The sequence below is a fragment of the Dromiciops gliroides genome, chromosome X (genome assembly GCF_019393635.1).
Source record: "Dromiciops gliroides isolate mDroGli1 chromosome X, mDroGli1.pri, whole genome shotgun sequence".
Lineage (NCBI taxonomy): Eukaryota > Metazoa > Chordata > Mammalia > Microbiotheria > Microbiotheriidae > Dromiciops > Dromiciops gliroides.
This window is the reverse complement of record NC_057867.1, coordinates 58186484-58193898: the sequence shown is the minus strand read 5'-3', so window position 1 is coordinate 58193898 and position 7415 is coordinate 58186484. Positions and strand designations below refer to the sequence as shown.

Here is a 7415-nt window from a genome sequence, read left to right as displayed (position 1 = left end):
GGCTTTCCATCAATTGCCTGATGATGGTGGGCAAGGTGGTGTGGTAGTGGTAGTGGACTTGATTTGCCTGGCACATACTGCTACCGTCCTATCTCTTCCTTGTGCACCTAGGTGTCTGCTTCATCTAGGCTGGTTTGCCTGCTGTGTGTGGATGGATGTCTGGGTCCTCTGCCATAAGACTTGCTTTCCCAGATAATAACTGTGAGGGCTTAGCTGGAAGTGGGCCATGTAGACCATGGTCTAGTAGCGTGTGGCCACTCCCATAGCTGCCACTGTGCCTATATAGAACGTCTGCTGGTGTTGGTTGGTCCAACATTTGGGGTTGATGAGAAGGAGGAAGGATGGCTCCTTCCCAGAACAAAATCACATCTCCACCAATGATATACTTAGGTTTACTATTGCAACTTTGATAGTAAATGTTTGCTTTTCTTGTGTCCGCTGACACCTAATCATTTTATTTTAGCCTTCTCCTTTTAAATCTCTATGTGTCTTTCTCAGCTATGTTCTTTGTGGCTACTATTTATTGGAAATGTATTCTTTAATTTTAGTAAATGTTTATCATACTTGTCACTGTCCCTTGGGGGAAAAAGTTATGCAAAATGACTTGAACTAAATACTGGGGATATGCCATATTTAAAAATCAATATCACTTTTTTTGGTAAAATAGATCATATTTTTGGTAAAAGTTAAGATTACTTTTCTTGGTAAAAATGACTCTCCTGGATAATGATGATCATCATCATCTCACCAGCTGTCAGATATCAAACATTGTTGGGTTTGCTGGCATGTCACCATTTGCAAGGTATATGTAGGGGCACTTGAACCCACGGGGAGTTAGCCTAGAAGTGAGGGGCACCAATACCTCCTCCACTAGAAAAGGAAGTGATTTCCTAAATACCCTGGGCCATCTAGGGGAAGACAGTGCCTTTGAAGATTCCTTAGAGCGCAGGTTAAGTTCATATCCTTTGGTAAATGTTTTATACCTGTAAAACTACTACTTAAACTATGGTAGCCTCAAGTTCCTACTTGTCTGGAGGACAGGACGGACATACTCTATCCACAAAATTACCAGCTCCTCATTCTGTCCCAGAAGATGGGTGAAAATGGCCATGGCTTTTGTTGGCCCAAGGATGTATCCTCCATATCCAAATGAACAAACTCAACAAAACAAACCAAAATCCATAAAGTTGAACTGTGGCACCATGCATAGCTACCAGCACTCCAGAACACTAATTCAGAAAACTGGAAAATGTGGTTTTTCAGAAAGTCATGAGTGGCCTCGAGTAAATTTGCATCTGCCAGACAGCAAAAAGAAGCAAAAATGCATGTGTTCAATATGATGGCAGTAAATCTTTGCTGAACCAGTCCCCTTTCCGAAATTATCGGGGCAGCAATGAAAAACAGGTTCAAAAAAGAAAATCAGTATTATTCAGCAAGTTGAGAGCTCATCATCCTACAGAATGGTGAAATAAAGGGACTAAGAAATGGCAGATTCCTTGCATCTTACTTTAATATCAATAATGCAATTATTTTAAAATTACTATTTAAGAAAGAATTCCTATTTAGTGTGCCTTATCAACTTTATTGAGCCAATGTTAAAATCTATATACAAAATAGGAAGGAGTCTCACAGATATCTCACTTAAACATGAGTATGGGTTTTTGGGTTTGTTTGTTTGTTTTTTACAAATTAACAAATGGGAGCCCAGGGAAGAAATTAAAGGGCCCACCCAGGTAATTTACCTGTGTCAGAAGAATGTCATGTTACATACCACTAAAATACTACCTGAAAAACAAATCAACAAAAATCTTTGAGGGCTGTTCTTAAAATCCAGCTGCAAAATAAAGGGATATTTGGGATTAAATCCTGAGAGGTAACCATGGCAACTGGACATAACAGAGTCTTTAGAATCTTTACCTTTTAACAGTCAAGATGCTGGATATTCTAGAGGACCTCAAATTTACTATAGAATAAAATTTAGCAACTTCTAACCCCTAAATATTGGTTTATTAAATGATATTATTATATGATGAAATCATATGTGTATAGGTATGTGTGTTTTGGTATAATACTTAATAATAGATGTCTATATCAGTTAAGACATAATTTAATAACTATAATCATATATATATATATATATATAAACACTTTATAGTTTAATGAATAATTCCTTATTGAGTCAGCATTATTATGGAGAATACTAAAAATAGACTCAATAAGATTACATCTAAAAGGGGCAGCTAGGTGGCACAGTGGATGAAGCACCGGCCTTGGATTCAGGAGGACCTGAGTTCAAATCCAGCCTCAGATACTTGACACTTACTAGCTGTGTAACCCTGGGCAAATCAACCCCCATTGCCCTACCAAAAAAAAAAAAAAGATTACATCTAAAGTGAGAAGGAATGTAGGAAATAGTTTAAACATCCTTATGTTTTGTTTTGTTTTGTTTTGTTTTGAACAAATGAGGAAAAGGGAGAGTAGAGAGGTAAAGGGATTTAAAGGTCACGCAAAGGTAATTTACCTGTGTCAGAAGCATCTTATGTACCATACCTCTAATACGACCTGAAAAACAAATCAACAAAGATCTTCGAAGAAGATTCTTGAAGTCAAGCCTCAAAATAAAGGGACATTTGGGATTAAATCCTGAGAGGTAACCATGGCAACTGGATATAACAGAATAACTTTTACCTTTCAGTAGTCATGATACTGGATATTCTAGAGAGCCTCAGCTCTATCTTACCACATATAGGATAACATTTAGCAGCTTTTAACTACAAAATTTTAGGTTATCAATGATGGTTTATGTGTGTCATGATTCTTGGTATACACTTTATCTGGCTTATTTCAATATCAATAATAATTCAAATAGTAAAGAGGTTGTTTATTTAACTGAGAATTTCCTTATTTGGCCAGATTCTTATTTTGGAGAAATGCTAGAAGCTGAGCCAATAATATTTGCATCTAAAAGTAGATGAAATTTCAGAGATCATAGAAACATGCATGCATTTATATTATATACATATATTTACAAATCAGGAAATGAGGTCTGAGGAAAGTTAAAATGACTTGTGTTACACAGAGGTAATGTAATTACCAGTGTCAAGAATGTGTTTATCATGTTATTTATCATACCATTAATCTGAAAAAACAAACCAACAAAGATCTTTGGGGGAAGATTCTTGAATTCCAACCTCAAAATAAAGCACTATTTGGGATTAAAGTCTGAGAGGCAATGGTAGCAACTGAATATAACACAATTTTTACCTTTCACGGATCAGATGCTGGACATTCTAACAAGCATTGGCTTTTCAGTCTCACTGCATATAGGATCATGTTTAGTGTCTTTCAACCCAAAATTGTTTAGTTGTTGATTTTGACCCTTGTGCTTCTGTTTAAATCCACTTTATATGTCTTTTTAAAATATCATGAATAATAATTAAGGATCACTTAATTAAGAAGTGCTTATTTAACTAGCATTATTGTTATGGAGAAATGCTAGAAGCTGAGCCAATAAGATTATGTCCAATGTGGGAAGGAATGTAAAGATCATTTAAATATGCTTTAAGGTGTTTTTTTTAGGAGCAATTAGCAAGTTTAATTTGGTGAAAGTAGAGAGCAGGTAGGCCAAAGAGGACATGTGGTGGGGGTTGGAAGGAAGGATGTTGGTAACCGTGACAATATAGTTAGTTGCTTCAGGGGTGAGAGGATCATTTTCACACTGAGAAAGTTTGGGGATTCTTTGTGGAAAGGGGACTTTTGTTCTCAGCCATTCAGCACCATCTGGACTAGCTCTTCGTAGTTGATACAACCATTGCTGTCCTCATGCCCTGCGAACAACACTTCCACTTCTTCCTCGGTCATCTTCTCACCCAGAGTGATGAGGCTGTGCCGTATTTCAGACCCCATGACTGTGCTGTTCCCTTCCTTATCAAACACCTGAAGCCCCTCTACGTAGTCTTCATATGTGCCCTGGTCCTTATTCTTTGCTATAGTCTGCAGCATTGGCAGACCTTCACATTCATCTCATCACTCTTGGGATTCCCTAAGACCTTGACCACCTCAGCATTGGTGGGATTCTGGCGCAGGGCCCACATCGCGTCCCCACACTGGCTGTATAAGATCTTTCCATCCCCGCTGTGGTCAAACAGCTGGAAGGCCTCCTTGAACTCAGCTGTCTGATGCTCTGTGAAGTCACACATCTTGGCCGTACAGCTCAGTCTCTGCTGCTGCCTCTGCTGCTGCTGCTTCTGTTGTATGTAATGGCTCCCGGGTTTTTTGAACAAATACAAAATGAGGGGCCTGGGGAGATAAAGTGATTTTGAAGGTCACAAACTGGTAATTTACCAGTATCAGAAGAATGTTATATTACCTCGCCAGACATATAATCTGAAAAACAAATCAGCAAAGGTTTTTGAAGGAGATTCTTGAAGTTCTGCTTAAAAATAAATGTATATTTATGAATGAATCCTGAGGAGTAACCGTGACAATTAGACATCAATTTTCATGGTCAGATTCTAGACATTCTAAAAAGCTAAGCCTCAGCTCTGTATCTCATCATATAGAGGATCAATTTCTAGTACCTTACAACCCAACAGTGTTGGATTATCAGTGTTGGTGCTCTTGTGTGTGTGAGTAAGTTTCATATACAATCCACTTTATCTTATTTTAATTTCAGTAATAATACAATTATTATTATATTATAATTTCTCATTTAGCCAGCATCATTATTATGGAAAAATGTAGAAGCTGATCTATTAAATTTACACCCAAAGTGGGAAGGAATATCATAGTTATTTAAACATGCTTACTTTTAAAAAATAATGTTTAATTTAATTTTTTCCAATTACACATAAAGATAGTTTTCAACATTCATTGTTTGTAAGGTTTTGAGTTCCAAATTTTTCTTGCTTCTTCCCTTCCCTCCCCTCTCCCAAAGCCAGCAAATAATCTGATATAGGTTATATATTATAATCAAAACATGCTTATTTTTAATTTACAAGTGAGTAATTGGGGGTCTAGTGAGATAAAGTGATTTTGAAGGTCATACACAGCTAATTTACCTAAGTCAGAAGCATGCTATCATGTCACCATAGCACTAATGTAATCTGATAAATAAATCAACAAAGGTATTTGAGGGGAAGTCTTGAAGTTCAGCTTCAAAATAAATGGATGCTTGGGATTATATTGTGAGAGGTAACTAGCAAGTAGACATAATAGAATCTTTACCCTTCAACAGTCAAATACTTAATATTCTAAAGAGCCTCAGCTCTGTATCTTACTTCCTGTAACATAAAATCCAGCACTTTTTAGCCCAACAATGTCAGCCCTTGCTCTTATGTACTTAAATGTATGTGTGTGTGTTTGTTGGTAATATTCACAAATATGAGTGGTGATACAATCTGCAACATAACTCAACATAGATTCTTGAGGGAGTTTCTTGCTGTCCAGAGTCAAACCAAAGGGTTATTTGGCATTCTATTCTGAAAATAACCCTGGAAGTGGACATAACAGAACTTGGGTGGACCTTTAAGGTCATACACTTCACATTCTAGTGGACCTCTGCTCTCTATAAAGAAATCTGTACTTTTACTGTCTAACCAACACTGTTGAGTCGGCAATGATGTCCTATGTGTGTGTTGGGGGAGGTATTTGTGTATATATGTATAAACCCCAACAGTTAGATGCTTAACCCTCTAGAGAGCCTCAGCTCTGTATCTTATTCATACAGGATCAAGTCTAGGACCTTTAACTCCATCAATGTTGGCCCTCATTCTTATGTATTTGTGCTAAATCAAAAACTTAATTCCTTAAGGGAAGTTCTCCATGTCCAGTACCAAAAAATGGAATATTTGGGATTAAATCCTGAGTTAACCCTAGAAATGAGATGTAAAAGAATCTGGGATCACCATAATTTAGAGGCTAAACATTTCTTTTTTATTTTGGTTTTTGGGGCAGGGCAATGAGGGTTAAGTGACTTGCCCAGGGTCACACAGCTAATAAGTGTCAAGTGTCAGAGGTTGGATTTGAACCCAAGTCTTCCTGAATCCAGGGCCGGTGCTTTATCCACTGTGCCACCTAGCTGCCCCTAGATGCTAAACATTTAAAGAGGTAGCTTCTATTCTTTATCTTCATACATAGTTAGGACCTGTAACTTCTTTCAATGAACTATTTCCTTGTGTGTACCTCTCTGTCTGTGTGTGTGTGTTTGCATAAACCAAATTCTCCTTCTTTGTCCTTTTGTTTAGCCATAAGTCTTTAGCTGTGAGAGTACAATCTGAACAAATCACAAAAGCCCTTGAGGGATATCCATGTGTCCAGCCTCCAAACAAAGGGATATTTGGGGTTCCATTTTTTAAAATCATAAAAGCATTTTGTTATTTTCCAGTTACATGTAAAGATATTTTTGAACATTTGTTTTTTATAACATTTTTAGTTCCAAATTTTTCTCCCTCCCTCCCTTTCCTCCCCCCTCCCCCAAGAAAGAAAGCAATCTGATATAGGTTATACATGTACAGTCACATTAAACATTTCTGCATTAGTCATGTTGTGAAAGAAGAATCAGAACAAAAGGGTAAAACCTAAAAAAGGGGGAAAAACCCCCCAAAAAGTAGAAACAGTATGGTTCAATCTGAATTCAGATTCCACAGTTCTTTTTTCTGAATGTGGAGAACATTTCCATCAAGAGTCCTTTGTAATTGTCTTAGATCATTGTATTGCTGAGAAAAGCTGAGTCTATCACAGCTGATCATCACACAGTGTTGCTATTACTATGTACAATGTTCTCCTGGTTCTGCTCACTTCACTCTGCATCAATCCACTTAAGTCTTTCCAGGCTTTTCTGAAATTTTCCTGCTCATCATTTTTTATAGCACAAAACTATTCCATTACATTCATATACCATAATTGCCATTCCCTTTATTTCTAATTCTTTGCTAATTAGGGTTCAATTTTGAAAGAACGGTGGTAATAACCAGACAAAACAGTTTCTCTTAATCCTGAAGTTCAGATAATGTATATTTAAGAGTTTAAACTCTGTGTCTTCATATGTGTATAGCCTTAGGACCTCATATGTACATCCTCAGGACAAAAGAGAAAGTCAGTAATTCAGGGGAAAAAGAGATAAAAAGCAAGATTCTCCATTGCTAATGCTTTGTAGACAGTATCAGCCACAGTAGATATCAGTCAGCACAACTATTTGGTTAACTTGTTTAAAATACAAAAAACAGAAAATGAAAATTATGTCAGTGGAAAATCTACTTGCATAAATCACACTCTAAATTCTTCAATGGAATCAGTCCTTTAAAAAAAGGAAAAGAGGGGGCAGCTAGGTGGCGCAGTGGATAAATCTAGATCCAGCTCAAAATCATTCCATTTTGCCAGGCCCCAGACAAAGTGGATCTCTGCAATATTTACTG

General features: G+C 37.1%; 1 pseudogene; it reads right to left on the bottom strand.

Moving 5' to 3' along the window:
* Positions 1-3762: 3762 nt before the first annotated feature.
* Positions 3763-4199, bottom strand: LOC122733288 (annotated as a pseudogene).
* Between the last annotated feature and the right edge of the window lie 3216 nt (positions 4200-7415).